Here is an 18,562-nt window from a genome sequence, read left to right on the forward strand (position 1 = left end):
ATTTAAAAGCTTTGTCATTCCATTAGAGTTGATTACCTTACCAGGTTTCCCAGTGATACCGCTTAATTCAATTTCCCTTCCTTTGAAGCAAAATTTAAATTTTTTTTATTGAAAATTAAAAGTTATCATCCCCAAAGATTGTAACCATTGGACTCCTAATACAACATCCACACCACCCATTAGAATGACAATCACTGGACTATTCAATACATATTCCCACATGGTTAGATTGATATTATGACATCTCCTTGAGCAATTTATAACTCCTTCATCTGCAACCATAACTTAACCCTCCGGTGTTGGGTGTAGAAATCAATTCAAATCATTGGTTATCTTAAAATGAATAAAGTTACGGGTACTACCTGAATCAATCAATACTATTACCTTTTTTTTCTTGATATATTCTTCGATATTGAGAGTTTTAGGAGTGGTAATTCCTGCCAATGCATTACAAGATATGGTTAGATTCATTTCTTTTTTTTTAGCCCCTAGTGTATTTGCTATCACAACTATAACAAAGCCCTTTTGCTTTTTTTTTCCTCCAGTTGGTGTGGTGTCAATCTTGTAGGTTGTGGAATACTAGGAACAACAACACTTCCATCTTTATAGTTGTGAGTGGTAGACCTCCTTGTTGCCATAAATTTGTTTTCAACTTTTCTTGCCACACTAAATGAGTTTTCCAATGACTTAGGTTCCCAAAGACGAACTTCATGTTGGATATTATCCTTTAAATTCCCTACGAAGACATCAATCATATGCTTGTTAGGAATATCAGTTACCTTGATGTGCAACCTTTGGAAGTCCTCAATGTGTTCCACCATTAAACCCTTTTGTTTGAGATTTATTAATTGGCTCAAGAAGGTGTTGATATTTGTATCCTCATAATGTGCTATTAATTCCTCCGTAAAAATTGACCAAGTTACAAGATATTTACCAGAGAAAATCCATCGATACCACATAAACTGATTAGGTTCTATATATAGAGATGCAATGTGTACCTCTTGTGTGCATTGCACATTATGTAGATCAAAGAATTGCTTCATTTGTAGTATCCTTGTTACCGAATCCTTGCCATCTAACTTCTTCATATCTATCTTTGGGATGTGGTTGGTCTTCAACCCAAAGTTACAACCTCTAAAATCACGATTCGCATTCTTTTTGTTCTCATGATGAGTTTCATGGAATACCTTATCGCCATTAGGAAACGTTTCATGTAGCAACTCTGTTAAACCATCTTTAATCTTCCATTTTTTTTTTCTAAACCATATTTCAAACCTTCCATGTCATTTTTAATTTTTATTCTAAACCATCCATGTTCTCTTTTAAACCATCCATCTTAACATTGATCATCGCTTCCAATTCATTTTTGGTTACTCTTTGTGAGAGTGAAATTTGTTGCACTTGGTCTCGTAATTTTGATATATCATGTTGCATTTCTTCATCAATCATAGTAGAGATTTTTGGTTTCTTAATGGGAGTATCCATTTTATTGTTGTGATACAAATTAGAACCAAATAATAATATCTATGCTTTTGCCCTTTGTGAATTACTACAAACTAATTTTTCAAATAGAAGTTATGCAAATTTAAAAAATACACATTTGTTTTTTGCTTTTTGGAGCTTGATTTTGAAACTCTTTTCTCTCTGTAATTTTAGCCTCTCCAAGGTCTAAAATTCTATCTTGTGGTAGCTCTTTGAGTCTTATTTCCAAAGCATAAGTCAGACCAAATTTGGATTCTTTAAGGTAAAGTTATGCCAAATATCCCACAATGTCCTGATTAAGAACTAGTTCAATTGAGCAAACTTGTATGGGATTCCATGTGTCATTGTTTCAACCTTTGGCCATGAAATTGATATATGAGAAACTAAAATCCTTTCAATTTCACTCACTTTTTACGAAATTCAAATCCGATGTTTGAAGATAAAGTTATGATGATTTTCCATAGGTTGTCAGTTTGAGACTGAATTCTGGAGCATGTAGAAACCTTAACTTCTTCGGACTATATCTCAGAAAATATAGCGAAGCAAGATATTTTTTTTTACATGAAGTTCACCAAGATTTCAACTCCATGTGGTTGAAATTTCAATTTCGTAAGCCTCATATAAAAAAAAAATGTTATAGAGAAAATTCCAAGATGACATGTTTGAAGCAGCGAAATTCTAGAATCCAAAGCTCTGATACCAAATGTTATGTAACCAAATCACAAAACAGAATAAAAGATAGATCAACGACTTGAAAATAAGCCTCTTCAAGGGGAAACCTCCTTTTACATCACATAAATGAAAAAAAATTGGATGATACAAATGACATGGCCTCCTTTGTATATATAGGAGTTTAAAGGGTCACAATATAATTAGGGCCTACATAACAATAATAATAGTGGGCTTCTATGGGGGTACACCAATAATAATATGAGGGCTACATGGGACACAACAATAATGATATGGGGGTTACAATAGTATTATAGGGACCTAACAGAATCTGAATGGATCTCTTACACCAAATGATGTTTAGTATGATTGAGATTCCACAACAGAGAGTACCACTAATTATTACAAGGCATCCCATCCCTGTCAACGCTACCATAAGAATATCATTAAGAAATCCACGAGGCTATCTAAGGTTTTAATGATAGATGGGAAATGTGGGAAGGATGGTTTAGATAGCACTGGAATCATTCCTTTCATTAAATCGATAGTGTGTAAGACCCATTAAAGCGAGGAAGCCTTCATCTCTAACTTGCACCAAATGAAACCTAAGTTGTCTCTATACCATGTGGTTAAAGATGGTTTTTCATGACTATCAAATAATTTACCAATGGGCTTTGAGGGAAAGTTCTAAACTACTTTCTTATTCAATCCTCATTTTCATATTATAGCTTCTTATTTTTTAAAATATAGACCATTTTCTTTAGTTTGAGTTCTCCAAACAATTTGTTTTGTAGATGTTATAGCAAAATCAAGCACCCTAGTGTAAAGCCTCATTGAACAACCTAGATCAAGTACAACAAGTAGAGTGTTCCCATTGTCTAGTAGCAATTTTTTTCATTTGAGTGATGAGCATAATCCAACACATGGGAGGCTTCCTTAAAAAATGATCAACGATCAAATAATCTAATAACCTCAAGTTAAGTGCCTCATAAGGGTTCTAATCTCAAATAGATTATGAAACATTCACAATAAAAACATTACATGTCTATTATAAAATAGCTCTTCAAGTAATAATTTGTAGCAATATCGCAACAAATTTAGTCCCATAAACTATGATAATAAAATGTAAAATGAGGGCTAAAATTATAAGTAAATAAGAGAATAAATTAGAATAATTTTTTATGATCAAAAAGGCATGTAGCAACACTTAAACCCTAGATGTCAACCTTAATTAATTGCTGGAAATTGGACATGAAAAGTAAATTTTATTATTCATTGCATCAAAATATCTTTCTAAACCTAGGACATCAATGTGTGATTGTGTCGTAAATAAGCCCTAATTTGACTTAGAACAAAATAAAAAGAAATGATTTAGGGTTTTATGGATTCTCACAAGAGAAAAGACTAGTGCCTTCTCAATCTAGGGTTAATGGAGTCTAAGAATATACAAACTTTGAGAAACTTTAGAGTAGAAACATGACTAAAAAAACTAAAGCAAGTTAGCCTACTTACCTTAGGGTTTATGTCAAGGCTCTCAAATTTTCAAAGATAGCTTAAGGGAAGGGTTAGTTTAACAATTATTGTGAAACAAACACCATGCTAACTTAAATATTTTTCTATCTTCTAACCTAAAAAAATACATGATATGCAAAAAACTTAAATATCTCTCTCTCTCTCTCTATATATATATATATATATATAACACAATTTATTTCATTGCATAATGTTTTTATTTATAATTTGTAATTTCTTTTGGACATTTAATTACCTTTTTGTGGATGTTTCAAATCCTTAATGTGTCATGATCTCTTAAGATTGTTGACATGTGATTTTATATATTGATATTGATAAACATTCTTCTGTATGTAAGTGTATGGTGCTACTACAACTTCACTCAATTTTGGATGGCCTTTGGTCGCTTTTTCAACCCATTGTGATCCGAACTTAAACATGAATGCAACAAATTATAGATAAAACCATAAACACAGAGATGCAGCAGGAAAACACTTCATTTCATTAATAGAAAAATATTGAACTATGATTACAAACAAAATGGAAATAAGATAGCTCGGACGATGGTAGCTTATTTATGAGAAGAGATGTTGTGGCTACATGCCTTTTAACTGTGTTACAATGAGGCTCAAGGGTCTATTTATTATTGTAAAACATGAGAAAACCCTAAACAACCAAAACCATAACCCCAAGAGATGTAACAACAAGAGTTTGTGGGCCCCGTTGGGGTTAGTTGGGCAGCTAACTTCCCAGGGTTGTAACTTGGTCATATTATCTTTGTTTGATGCATATGATACCTTGTTGGAAAGGTCTCGCCAAGTACTATAAGTTTCGTCATAGGCCTTTTCCTATGGCTATGGGCCTACCGCGAACGCCAAAAAAACTCTGTTTAGGGGGTCAAAACTACTCCGAAAGTTCAGGACTTGAAAAATTGCTAAAAATAGTAAATGCTGAAATGAAAAATGAAATAGATGAAACTGAACGAGGTGTCCAGGTGGAAAAGGCGGGTGGCCACCAATATCCACCTGGATCATTGCTCCCGCCTTAGGAAGAAATGGTCCCCATTGCGTGCAGAGCCTTCATGAGGTGAGGAAATTTCTGTTGAACCTAATCCCTAGTGAACCACTTACCCTAGTGAAGGAGTTGGTCTGCTTTAAAAACTAAATATAATTGTATCCTCTGTTGGCGAGTGTTCTTGATCTGTGTGTCCATGATTAGATCAATTGGGGCTTGTTCCATGCAGTCCGGGTTGAGCTATGTTGGTGTGAGCTATTCTGCAATGCTGATGTGTCCAACAATGGTGGAAAGTATGGCCGAAGGCGATCTACATTGAACACTGGGTGCAAACCAAGGAACAATGGGATGTTAAGCTTGAAGGCATTGTCACCGATGACCTTAGTCATGGTGTATGGCCCATATCAAAGCGGGTGAAGCTTGCGATGGGGTCCAACAAGGCGTTCCTTCTGCAAATGCAACCAAAGGTTGTTGCCCACCTCGAATTTTTGCGACATTCGATGATGATGATGGCGCTACTTGTACTTAGCATTGACTCTGACCAATATATCATGGACCTGATGGCATATGTATTGAATGCGCTCAATGAAGCTGTTAGCACTTTCAACTTTGGACTGAATGTAAGACGAATCTACCTAAGTGGCTACCAATGGTATGGCCACATCAATGGGGCATAATGGTTGAAATCCCAGTCCTACCTGAAAGGGGCTGTGGCCTATTGAGCTATGGAGAGCTTTGTTGTAGCTGTGTTGGACATAGGGAAGACTTCCATCCCATGTGTGTGGATGCTTCGAGTTGTACATGCGCATAATGTGTACGATCATCCTATTGACAACCTCTTTTTGGCCATCAGTCTGGGGATGGAAATTCGTGGACTTAGTAAGTTTTGTATCCAACATCGACCAGAGACTTGACCAAAATGCACTCAGGAATGTGCTATCCCGATCTGAGACAATGGACTCTGGGATACCAAAGTGTACTCACACTCGCTCAAAGAAGAGCTTAGTAGTGGCCTCTACTGTGATACTCTTCTTCCAGGCCGCCGTGATGGCCATCTTATAGAATTTGTCGATGACCACGAAAACATAATCGTTGATGTGCTTAGTAGAAGGAAGGCTCGACACATAATCCATGGAGACAGATTCCTAAGGCTTGCTAGGAGTAGGTAGAGGAGTATACATGTCTTGCTTCTTGAATGTTGGTTTAGAAATGGCGCAGGTGGTGCATGACCTAATGTACTTCCCAACATCCTAACGAAGTTTTGACCAACAAAAATACTTCTGCAATATCGCCACTATTTTCTCTACTCCAAAATGTCCAGCTACCGGACTGTAGTGTGCCTCCCAAATAATCTTGGCATGCTCACTTGAAGGAACACAATGTGTCCTAGGTGGCATAAGAGTGCATCCTGAAGGTGAAAATTTAGAACTTGCTTCCCTTCTAGGAGTGTATGGTATATGCTTCTGAATTCTAGATCGCTCTTATAAATATGCGGCCATCCCAATGTCTCATTCCCACATGAGTCGAGCACAGTGATCAGCGCCATGACCAGTGGTCGACTGAGGTAATAAACGACATTATTGGTGCTGCTCTTCTTATACTTAATGTTCAAATGGAGCTGTTGCAGATAGGTGGACCATTTCTGATGGCGATCATTCTGCAAATTCCCTTGTGTCTATATGAACTATAGAGGTTGGTGGTCTATGTGGATGACCGTTTCCTTCCACAGAATGTAATGCTTTCATTGACGGAAGACCTGCACAATGGAATACATTTCTTTGTCGTAAGTGGGGTACTTTCGGACTGTGTCTGAAAGTGTTTCACTGTGGTAAGCCACTAGATTCCCATGACAAGTAAGAACCACACCAATAGCATAGTTAGAAGCATCTGTCTCAATCTCAAATGGTTGTTGCAGGTATGGTAATGTGAGCATTAGTGCATAACATAGGTGATTCTTCAACTCGGAGAATGCCTTTTGTTTGGTTTCTGACCAAAAAAACTTTGCTTTCACTCCACCCTTGGTGACTTGACTTAAAGGCAAAGTGATATGAGAGAACCCCAACACGAACCTACGTAGAAATTGGCAAGACCCAAAAATTTGCGGAGCTCTATTAGAGTGGTTGGGGCTGGCAAATCCCAAATGACTTGTATCTTGGACGGGTCCACATGTACACCCTGCTCATCAATGATGTATCCCAGATATTGAACCTAGATTAGGACAAAGGCACATTTCTCCAAGTTAGCACACAACTTATATTGTCACAGGGTTTGAAGGACCTCTCGAATATGGTGGAGGTGCTCTTCCCAACTTTGATTGAAGATCAAGATGTCATAGAAATACACCACCACAAATGCATTGGTGAAGGGTCGAAATATGTCGTCCATCAGTCTCATGAAGGTTGCAGAGGTGTTCACCAATCCGAATGGTATGACCAACCATTCGAAAAGGCCCTCTTTGGATTTGAATGTGGTCTTCCACACATCGGAGGGTTCGGTAGGCACTTGGTGATAACCTGAATTCAAGTCAATCTTTTTGAAATATTTGGTCCCTTTGAGCTGGTCCAGAAGGTCATCAATCTGCGGGATTGGGTACATATTCTGGACAGTGATATTTTTCAATGCCCGATAGTCAATACAAAGCCTCCAGGTCCTATCCTTCTTCTATACTAATACAATTGGGCTCCCACAAGGTGATGAGCTTGGATTGATGTACCCTTTTTGCAATAGTTCCTAAATTTTCCTCTTGATCTCATCGTTCTCCAGAATAGAGCATCGATAGATTGGTCCATTGGGAAGCGACGTGCCCGGGGTCAGATCAATGGAGTTCTTGACCTAACAATGCATAGGTACCCCTATGGGTGAGGCAAAAATATCCCTGTACTCCTCCATGACCTTGTCCATATGTTATTATTGTGTAGAGGATCCCTACCTGGAAGTCGTGGCCACAACCTTCTTCTTGCCCTGGGGGCGAATCATAAGGAAAACAAATTTCCTAGTCTGGGAAATGATCTTACTGCATTTCTTTGTAGTGATCAAAGAGATGATGGTAGGTGAGGCTACCTCCAGTATCTTGTACAACTTATTAGCCAAAGTAATAATCACAGAGCGAGGTCTAGACTCATATACAACATGACGCTTCCACAAGTATAGTTGTCCTAACAATACATCACAAACTTCAAGAGGAGAAACGTCACACAATATCTCATCCATGAAGGGCTTGATGTTGTAGGGAAGGCGACACTGCTGGCTGACACGAAGGTCTCATCCTTGGTGAAGCCACCCGATGATGTACGATTGTGGATGTGTTGTAGTCTTTAGGCCTAGCCGCTTCACGACCTCTGCTGAAATGAGGTTCTTTTGGCTCCCGCTATTGATAATGAACTGCAACTAAGAATCCTTCACCCACATTTGTGAGTGGAAGAGGCATTCCCCCTCCTCTGGATCTTTGGGCTCAATCTTCTGGATCTTGGTGGTGGCTATTATCACTCCAAAATTTCTCTAGAGTTGTTATGAAAGAAATGATAGAGGTAACCACAAACCTACTTTGGAGATTAGGATCTAGCCTTCCTAATGCTCAAAGAGGGCTCTCTCTTTATGATTTAACTTTGTTTAGTCAATTGAATTTAGACTAGTTATGATTGTACTTGGGTTTTGGTTTTGATTTGGTGGTGGAATCACTGAATTAGATGGATAGAGGGATGCATTTTACCATTGGGCTATGGGGTTAAGTGTCAAAGCAAACAGGACAAGATCAAGTTCTAAAGATAGTGTTTATAGGGCAAGGTAGCTGAGTAAATTTAGATCGTAAGGCTGGATGGTGAAGTGTTTTTTCAATCGGATCCAAGGAGAAATTAAGGGTTCCTTAAACCGGATAATGAAAGAAATGGTAGGGGTCAATTGAAACTAGGGAGCAATGAAGGATTCCCTAATCTGGATATAAGAGGAAAACATTAAAATGATTAACTGTTTAAGATAGAGTGTACTTAAACAAATTCTGTAATATAATTCCAGTTAATTCATTCAATTTAGATAACATGCAAGTTTGTGAAACACTTAAGAAAATAACAATTTGATAAAGAAAATACTTCATTGAAGTAGCTCAACACATGAATCATGTAATGCAATCTCTTTATTACTCAGTCTAGTCTGCTGACTTGAAAAATTGGTACAATGAACCCTCAGGTTACAGATCAATAAAACTCTACAAATGTATAGGAATCCATCCTCTATACTTCGAATTATGAAGTATTTATACAAAAATAGTTTACAAAATATCCCAAACTATCTTGGGAATTATTCTGGGAAAAAAGAAATATCTTCATGCAAGAAGATAGAGACAGATATTCAACTATTGCAATTTGTTCCTGTTTATTAGGCTTTGCTGTCTTATTCTTTAATCTTTTGCTGTTTATTCTCCTTTGTTGTTTGTCTTCCACGCTGACTGTTCTTTTTACTTTGTTGTTTAACTGATACACTTTCACCTGGCTGATCTTTCACTTTTCTTTCACTGTGCTTTTTCACTTTTACTGTGCATTTTTACAGTAAGTTATTTAACTTTTCCCATGTGTCTGCATCTGGTAATTTGATATTTACCATCTTTCTGTAAATTTCATCTGCTTCTGTGTACTTAGTAAAGGCTGGATTGCTCACTAAAAGGTGTTTTACCTCATGCTGGAGGTAAAATAGGTTCTCAAATGTTTGGTACATAACCTTTCATGTAGGCATCCCCTTCATAGAGGAATTATTAGCTTGATCTCTTGCCACCTCTCTGATTTTCCTATTGTATTCTTCCTGTGGCATCAATCTGTCATTTATCACCAAGGGATTTGGTAGACCTTTTTGCCTTAAAGCATCAAACTTAACCATGAACCTTGCTATAGCCAGCTGCATGGTTTGGCATTTGTCCTCAAGGTTCATCATTAAATTCCTCTTGGTGAGCACCTTTTTCACTTCTAGAATGGTGCTAGTCCTGTCAGCTATGTCCAACTCCTGCCATTCATATTTATTTTAGAGTTAAGAAGTGGATTATTCTGGTGGCTTCTTCTGGCATGTCTCCAAGTTCAGCCTTAACTCTCCGAATTGCTTCTGTAGCCTCTTTGACTAAATCATTTTGTTCAAAGATGACTTGTATAGATGGCCAAATATCATTGGAAGAGTCAATGATATTGGCCCATAACTGTTCTTTAGCTTGGCCAAGTGGCTCCTTCAATGTTAGCTCTTTCTCTAAGTTCTTTATCCTCTCATTCATCTTGGTTGACTTATGAATTTCATCTTTGTGCATAATTTGAGCCAATTTATTCTCATCCTCTAGACTCCTTAACTGTTCTTTGAGTCTATTTATTTCAGAGGTTTGAATTGACATGTCCTCCATTGCTTTGACCAATTTTCTTGCCTCATCACTTGGCTGAGCTGCTGCTGTTGTTGAACTTGTTGCTGATGTAGATGTTGTCGCAGCTGGAAGTGCTATAGCCATTGGAGCTATGGGGGCCAATGAAGCAACCAAGGTTGATGAAACTACTGTAGTCACTGTGGGAATGACAATGGCAGTGGCTATCTCAAGGCTGGCATGTTTCAGCTGCATTAAGTTGTCCAACTCCTTCTCCATTTCTTTCAATTGATCATTAAGTTGTAGAACAAGGTACATCATTTCCTCTTGCTGGGTTTGGCTCTCAAGGACCTCCTTGGTCTATGGATGTTCTGAATGAGGCATCTTCAATTGGTTTTTTAGAGCAACAATATCCTCATTATTCTTTTTTATTAATTTCTCTGCATCTTTGACATCATGCTATATCCAAGCTCAACCACCAAGTCTTCCAGTGACTTGATTCTATTGTCCTTGGCCTATGAGGATGCCTTTTCCAACTTATACTGTGCTGTGATATTATCCAATGACCTTTGGAGTTTGTGCACAGTCATTTCTTTATTTCTCATGGTGGAATAAATCATCTCACCTACCTGCTTATGGAACTCAATTTGGTTAATATGGTGAACATCCCTAGTAAAAAATTCGAATTCAGTTTTGCTGTAGTCTACTGAAGATTTGCACTACTGGACTGTAGGCTGCATGAATGTCATTTGCATCTTGCTAGTCTTAATGTCAAAAGCTGGCATTAATCTATTTTGATTTGCAGGTGTGTAGGTTTTAACCTCGTACAAAAATTACCCTCATACGAATTCTAAAACACTGAAAATAAACAATGTGAGAGCATAACACATAAAACACATATACACAGATATTTTCCCCTGGATCCCAAAACCGGGACTACCAGCTTGATTTTTCATTATATTCCTTTCAATGTTACAATACATATTTATACATGTTGAAGCATCCAATACCATGGACCGAAAACCATTGCGTCCAAAACCATGGACCGAAAAACATCGCATCCAAAACCATGTGCAAAAATCATGCACAAAAACATAGGTAGGTACGCCCAACCTAATAAAGGGTCCAAAAACAAATTTTTCTGGGGTGATGTAGCCCAGCCACACTGGCCCACAACTCTACGTGTCCTCGGCTTTACAATAATAGCCGAACTTTACAATGCGTTGGAATTTTCCAGTGGTCGCATGCAAAGGTGGTCAGTGAACGTCGGGTTGGCAACCGTGAGCAATTAATGCCGCATTCAATTCCTACCTACACGCCTCAGGCCTGGTTCCTCCATTTGTTCTTTGCCAAAACACTTTGGTTTCTCGGTCATTCGAGACAGTTCTGCTCTGCGATGAGGCTGCTCCGAGGGTTTGTTGAGTTTTTCCGTCTGGCTCTTGCTCTGCTGAATATGGAGGTCTCTGGTTCTCCTCCACGTATCACTAGGGATGTCTGCAGGTCTCTCACACCTGGTTATGTGCTTGCCAATCTCCGGTGGACTGAAACTGCTCTGGTTCTGTTGGCGCGCTCGCTTGATTTTTCACACGGTAAGTCTTTCAGTCTCGTCCTGTCATTTTTGCTATGATACGGTTGTGGAATTTGGGGTCTCGTCCAAATATCATTCTCAGCTGTTGTTGTACTGTCTCTGTTATTATACTGTTGCCTCTGCTATGGTTATGGTCGCCTTCGCTATTATGATGGGTGTCTCTGATCACTATTATGTGCGCAATTTGTTTAACTTTCGTCGTCCTCGGATTTCAGGCAACACATTAGTAGGTTCCTGCGGCTTGAAACATGTATTGACTCCTTCCCTGATTCAATTTCGACTTCCTCTTGGTGTTTATGCTAACCAAAAACGCTCCTCCTGTCTCAGCTTCGTTGATTCGGCTCGGCTCTGCTCTTCGAACCTCTGGACCAGCTTACTCAGGTATTATATGTAAAACCCTCTGTTTCTATGGTTTCTTGGCTTCGGCTCTTTGTAGTGTACATGTATTAATGATGCTCTGTTGTGTATGCAGGTCAACGGTTTGACCTGGGTACGTGGGTCCTCCGGGTTTCAGTCTTCCAAGGGTGGTGAACCTTGCCGGTAGGCTCTGGCACTTCAACTCGTCAATGCATTGATAGATCTTTAGGTTTTCTGTAGATTTTGTTTTCCCATCTTTGCTTGTCGTGTACAGTCATTGTCCCTTGTGGAAATGAGGCTTCAGCTTGCCTGTTCTGGTTAGTCGTTCGTTTGACTGGTTATTTGGGGGTTTTTGTTCTCAAACCCTAGGCCAGGGTTTGTCCACTCTGGATGCGACACTTGTTTTTCTTTGTCAGCGAATGTAATGTAACCATATATCGGTCAATAGCAATGAAAACAGGGTTTTGTTATCACTGTTTAACTTGTGAAATTATGAGGAATCGTTTAAAGGGATACCTTTGCTGTGGGTTACTCTTCCGCTCTCTGTGTGCGGTCCTATTTGTTCTCGTGTCTTTGGCTGTAACTCACTTTTCGGACTGTGTCTCCACACGTTGGCCCTTCGCTCTATGGCTGTACATTTAAATGGTTTTGCTGTAGTTTGTTCATTCGACAAAAAACGTAAAAACAATACGACCTTACCGTGGTCTTCCTCTGTATGTCAACATTGTTCATTTCAATTCGATAAATAAAAAGAAATATAATAATACAACAGATAGGCAATGAATAAAGATGGACAATTTTATTGAAATAGATCTGTTTCTGTTTCTTTATTTCTCTGTTATGAAGTTGCAGAACCTTGCTCTTGTCTTACATTTCTCCTTTTGTACCTTGTGGTTACAGTTAATTTGAAACTGCCATTGTTTGTCAGTTGAATAGAAACAATTTGTTGGGTAACTATAGTTTTGGTTGTCATTACAAGATCTGCTTTTATACAATTTTGTCTTTTCTTTCCTAAATTGACAAATCAATTCCTAAACTGATATTTATTACTGTTGAACTATAACAACCCTAACTGACATTTAACTTTGACATTTAACAACTAAGAGTAAAATAAACTAAAATCCTATCTCATGGCTTCATAAACTAAATAAAAAAACAATCTAGATACTCAACAACCTTCCAACCTGGCGAGACTTCACCCGGTCATGGTGAGCTAGATGCTCCTGCATCAGGCTCCCGGGGCAAAAAGAAATCATGGCTCTGGTCCATGAGCTTCTCAACTGAAGTTCCTGTCTGTTCAATTTGCCTGGCATCAAGCCACGAATTGTCCTCAATAGGACGGTTCTTCCACTTGACCAGGTACTGCATATATTCCTTCCGCCGAGTTCGTTTAACCACCTGAGTGTCGAGAATGCTTTCGATCTCGGGAGGTTGAACATAAGGCATCTGTCTCTTCCAAGCTTCTCCGTCTTCCTGGGTACTCCGCGTAGGTCGCGTGGTTCCATCTTCTTCCTTTTCCTCTAGGTCAGCCATGTAAGGGAATAGGTCTGCTATGTTAAAGATAGGTGAAATGCCTATTCCGAGTGGCAACTGTATCTCGTAGGCATTCACCGAAAACTTCCGAAGGATTTTGCAAGGCCCTATCTTTTTATACTTCAATTTATTGTACATACCTTTGGGGAAGCGTTCTTTGCGTAAATGCGCGAGGACTTCGTCCCCCACGTCAAACTGTACTTCCATTCTCTTCAAATCTGCGTGTTGTTTGTACTTTAAGCTGCTGTCCTGTAATTTCATTTTCACCTATTCATGCAAATCTCTCATCGCATTAGCGAAATCTTCTCCGTCTGCGCTTCGCCTTTCCTGCAGTCCAAGGTCCCGCAGTTCATGCACCCGCGAGGATGCATGCCGTACAGGATCTGAAATGGACTGAGACCTGTGCTGTGGTTAGGCGAGTCTTTGTAAGCGAATTCTGCCTATGCTAGTGCTCAATCCCACATCCGTGAATTCTCCTCGACCAAGCTTCATAACAAGTTTCCCAGACTCCCGTTTACAAACTCTGTTTGCTTGTCGGTTTGCGGGTGATATGCAAAACTGTAGCTTAACTATGTGTCCATTTTTTTCCATAAGGTATGCCAAAAGTGTCTCGTGAACTTCACATCCCTGTCCGAAAGGATAGGTTTAGGCAATGCATGTAACCTGACAATCTCATTGAAAAACAAGTGGGCCACATGCGTGGCATCACTGGTTTTTCTGCAAGGAATAAAATGTGCCATCTTTGAGAATCTGTCCACCACTACCATTACCGAGTCATATCCTCGATGTGTCTTGGGTAGACCTAAGATGAAGTCCATACTGACTGAGTCCCAAGGTCTGCCTGGAACAGGTAACGGTGTATACAGTCCGGTGTTTTGACTGTGACCCTTTTCCAAATGGCACACTTTGCATCTGGCCACAAACCGTTGTACATTTCTCCGCATCTTCGGCTAAAAGTAAAAATGACTAAGCTGCTCGAGGGTCTTATCCATGCCGAAATGTCCGGCCAAACCTCCACTATGCTTCTCTCGAATAATATTCTCCCTCATCGAGCAATCAGGTATGCACAACTGTCCTCCCTTAAACAACAACTTTTCCTGTAGATTGTAGTCCAACCAAGGACTGTTATCTCTCACTAAAGGGTTTTGACATGCCTCATAGGCCTCCTTAAAATCTGTATCCATCTGGTATAGGTCCTGTAAGTGCTCAAAACCCAGCACCTACACAGTGCTTTCCTGCAGAAGTAGAGCTTTCCTACTCAGCGCATCCGCTACCTTGTTTGCTTGCCCGCTAATATGCTTCAATATGAAATTGAAACTCTGCAAATACTCCACCCATTTGGCATGCTTGTGGTTGAGCTTGTGCTGCTGCATTACATACTTTAGTGCGGAATTATCTGAAAAAAGCACAAATTCATTTCCCAATAGACAATACCTCTAGTGTTTTAATGCCTGTATAACAGCATAGAACTCCTTATCATACGATGAGTATTTCTGTCGACTCTCATTCAGCTTCTCGCTGAAGAATGCTACAGGCTTATCCTCCTGACTAAGTACAGCTCCAATTGTTGTCCCGCTGGCATCACAACGAACCTGAAATAACTTCTTGAAATCGGGTAATCGCAGGATCGACCTCTCAGTAATATTTCTCTTTAACAACTGGAAACTTCTGTCTGCTGCCTCTGTCCATCGAAAAGGTTGGTTGGCCTTTTTGATGGTATCTAGAATTGGCGCACAAATTTTGCTGAAATTCTTTATGAATTTCTTGTAAAAACTTGCTAATCCGTGAAAGCTACGTACCTCAAATAATTTTTTCGGAGATGACCAATTCACTATCGCTGCTACCTTCTCCGGATCCATCTTCAGTTCATTCTCTGATATTACAAACCCCAAATAAATCAATTCCTTTTGCAGAAAAGTACATTTCTTCAAGTTTATTAGCAGTTTATTCTGCTATAATTTCTCCAGCACCTTACGCACATGTTGAAGGTGTTCTTCCCTTGTCCTGCTAAAAATTAGGATGTCGTCTAGGTATACAATCACAAATTTTCCGATATACTCCTTCAGCATCTCATTCATTAACCTCATGAACGTACTGGGAGCATTACTCAGCCCAAATGGCATGACTAGCCATTCGTACAACCCCTCATTCATCTTAAAGACTGTCTTCCATTCGTCCCCCTCTCATATCCGAATCTGATGGCACCCACTTTTCAAGTCTATCTTAGAGAAATAAGTTGCCCCGCTTAAAAAATCCATCATATCATCCATTCGCGGCAGTGGAAACCTATACCGGATGGTGATTTTATTGATGGCCCTTGAGTTGGTGCACATCTGCCATTCTCCTCCCTTCTTGGGAGCGAGGACCGTTGGAACAGCACAAGGGCTCAAGCTCTCCCTTATCAATCCCTTGTCCAATAGTTCTTGCACCTGCTTCCTAATTTCTTCATTGTCCTTGGGGCTCATTTGGTATGCTGCTTTGTTTGGCAAACTGGCTCTGGGTATGAAGTCAATATGATGAATTATGCTCCTTTTGGGGGGTAACTTGTCTGGCAAGTCATCTACAACTATGTCTGTAAACTCCTCCAACATTTGCTGGATCTATGTAGGTAAATCTGATACCTCCGTATGAAACAAGACTGTCCTTGCTTTCTTTACAACTGCATAACCTATCTCACTGTCCTCAACCTATTTTAAAAACTGTTTTCCGCTGACCAACAATGTTCTCGGCTCGCTAGTCTCTGCTGTCCCTTCTTCTTTGATGGGTACAAGCGTATGCTTGATTTCATCCTTCACAAATTTATAACAGTTCATCAATCCATCGTGTACCACCTTCCTATCGTACTGCCATGTCCTGCCCAGTAATATGTGACATACATCCATTGGCATGATGTCACAAACAACTTTTTCCTTATATTTGCCGATCTGAAACTCGACATCGCTCTGTTCATCCACCAGTAACTGATGGCCTTTTTGCAGCCATGAAACTCTGTAAGGGTTAGGATGCTTCAAGCGTTTCAACTCCAATTTTTCCACCATCTCTATGGACACGAAATTATCAGTACTAACGTTGTCAATAATTAACTTACAACACTTAACTCACGACTTACAAATTGTCCTAAAAAAAGCCTTCCGCTGCGTCTGTTCGGTGACCTCCTTGACTAGTTTTAACAACACCTTGTGTGGCACCAAAGCTTCTCCTGTCTCTGGAGCATTCTCTGCTTCTTGAGGAGGTGCTTCTGCTTCCTCTGGTTGCGCCACATACGCACCCCGCTGTCCAGCTGGATCTGCTTCTGGACATTCAAATGAGTGGTGCCCCCATTTATGACACCTATAACACTGATAACCAGCCCCTCTACCTCGGCCATTTCCCCTGCCTCGCTAGGATGACCTACCGCCTCTCGCACTGTCACCTCTATCTGCTGATCTGGAAGCTTTAGAACTGCTGGCTTCCTCATTTCTGTTAGCAATTCGGCCCCTGCCATAGGACTGACCTTTCCCTCTGCTGGCTTCTCGTCCTCTCCGGGCATTCTGCCTTCTGGTAATTTTCTCCTCAGCCTTCATCACACTCTGATACACTTCCTCAGTGTTGTTCGGAGACAAAATACTGATTTCATCCAAAATATCTAACCTCATCCCATTAACATACCTGGTTGTTCTTTCTGCTGTATCCTCTATATATCCGGCCCGCAAATTCACTCGATAGAACTCCTCCGTGTACTCCCTTACCGTCAATCCTTTTTGTCTCAGATTCTGCACCTGCCTGTGCAATGCAATCTGATAGTCCCTCGGCAGAAATCTGCCCTTTAACTTGGCCACCATCCTTGACCAGGTTTTAATCGGCGCCTTGTTCAATCTCTTCCTCTCGTTCTGGACACTATCCCACCATAGGGCTACGTGTCCCTTCAATTTCATCACCACAAACTTAACTTTGCGGTCTTCACTGACTTCCTCGCACTCGAAATACTTATCCATCTCACTAATCCAATCCAATAAAACTTCGATAGGTAGGCTGCCGTCATACGTCGGGAGTTCTGGCTTGGGTTTACTACTTGCTACTAAAACAAATCTCAACAATCTCACTTCTGCGGATTCACCTTCTGGTCCATTTACTGCTACTTCAACTTCCTCTTCACTGGCATCGCCTATTTCTGGATCTCTTCGTCTTCCTGCCTCTACTGCCTCCAAACAGGCAGCACGAATTCTGATCTCCTCTCTCAATCCTTCCTCCGCCAATCTTCGAGCACCTCTGCCACGAACTTGCCTTCCTCTCTCCATCCCTCCTACTAACATAAACAATTTCTCTGATACCACTCTGACGTAGCCCAGCCACACTGGCCCACAACTCTACGTGTCCTCGGCTTTACAACAGTCGTCGGACTTTACAATGCATTGGAATTTTCTGGTGGTCGCATGCAAAGGTGGTCAGTGAATGTCGGGTTGGAAACTATGAGCAATTAATGCCGCATTCTATTCCTACCTACATGCCTCAGGCCTGGTTCCTCCATTCGTTCTTTGCCAAAACACTTTGGTTTCTCGGTCATTCGAGACAGTTCTGCTCTGCGGTGAGGTTGCTCCAAGGGTTTGTTGAGTTTTTCCATCTAGCTCTTGCTCTGCTGAATATGGAGGTCTTTGGTTCTCCTCTGGGTATCACTAGGGATGACTTCAGGTCTCTCACACCTGGTTATGTGCTTGTCAATCTTCGTGGACACTCTGGTTCTGTTGGCGCGCTCGCTTGATTTTTCACACAGTAAGTCTTTCAGTCTCGTCCTGTCATTTTTGCTATGATACGGTTGTGGAATCTGGGGTCTTGTCCAAATATCATTCTCGACTATTGTTATATTGTCTCCATTATTATACTGTTGCCTTTGCTATGGTTATGGTTGCCTTCGCTATTATGATGGGTGTCTCTGATCACTATTCTGTGCACAATTTGTTTAACTTCCGTCGTCCTCAGATTTCAGGCAACACATTAGTAGGTTCCTGCGGCTTGAAACATGTATTGACTCCTTCCCTGATTCAATTTCGACTTCCTCTTGGTGTTTATGCTAACCAAAAACACTCCTCCTATCTCAGCTTCGT

The sequence above is a fragment of the Pinus tabuliformis genome, chromosome 2_1, assembly GCF_031772625.1.
Source record: "Pinus tabuliformis cultivar Carrire ecotype Pingquan chromosome 2_1, CPIR1, whole genome shotgun sequence".
In the NCBI taxonomy this organism is placed as follows: domain Eukaryota; kingdom Viridiplantae; phylum Streptophyta; class Pinopsida; order Pinales; family Pinaceae; genus Pinus; species Pinus tabuliformis.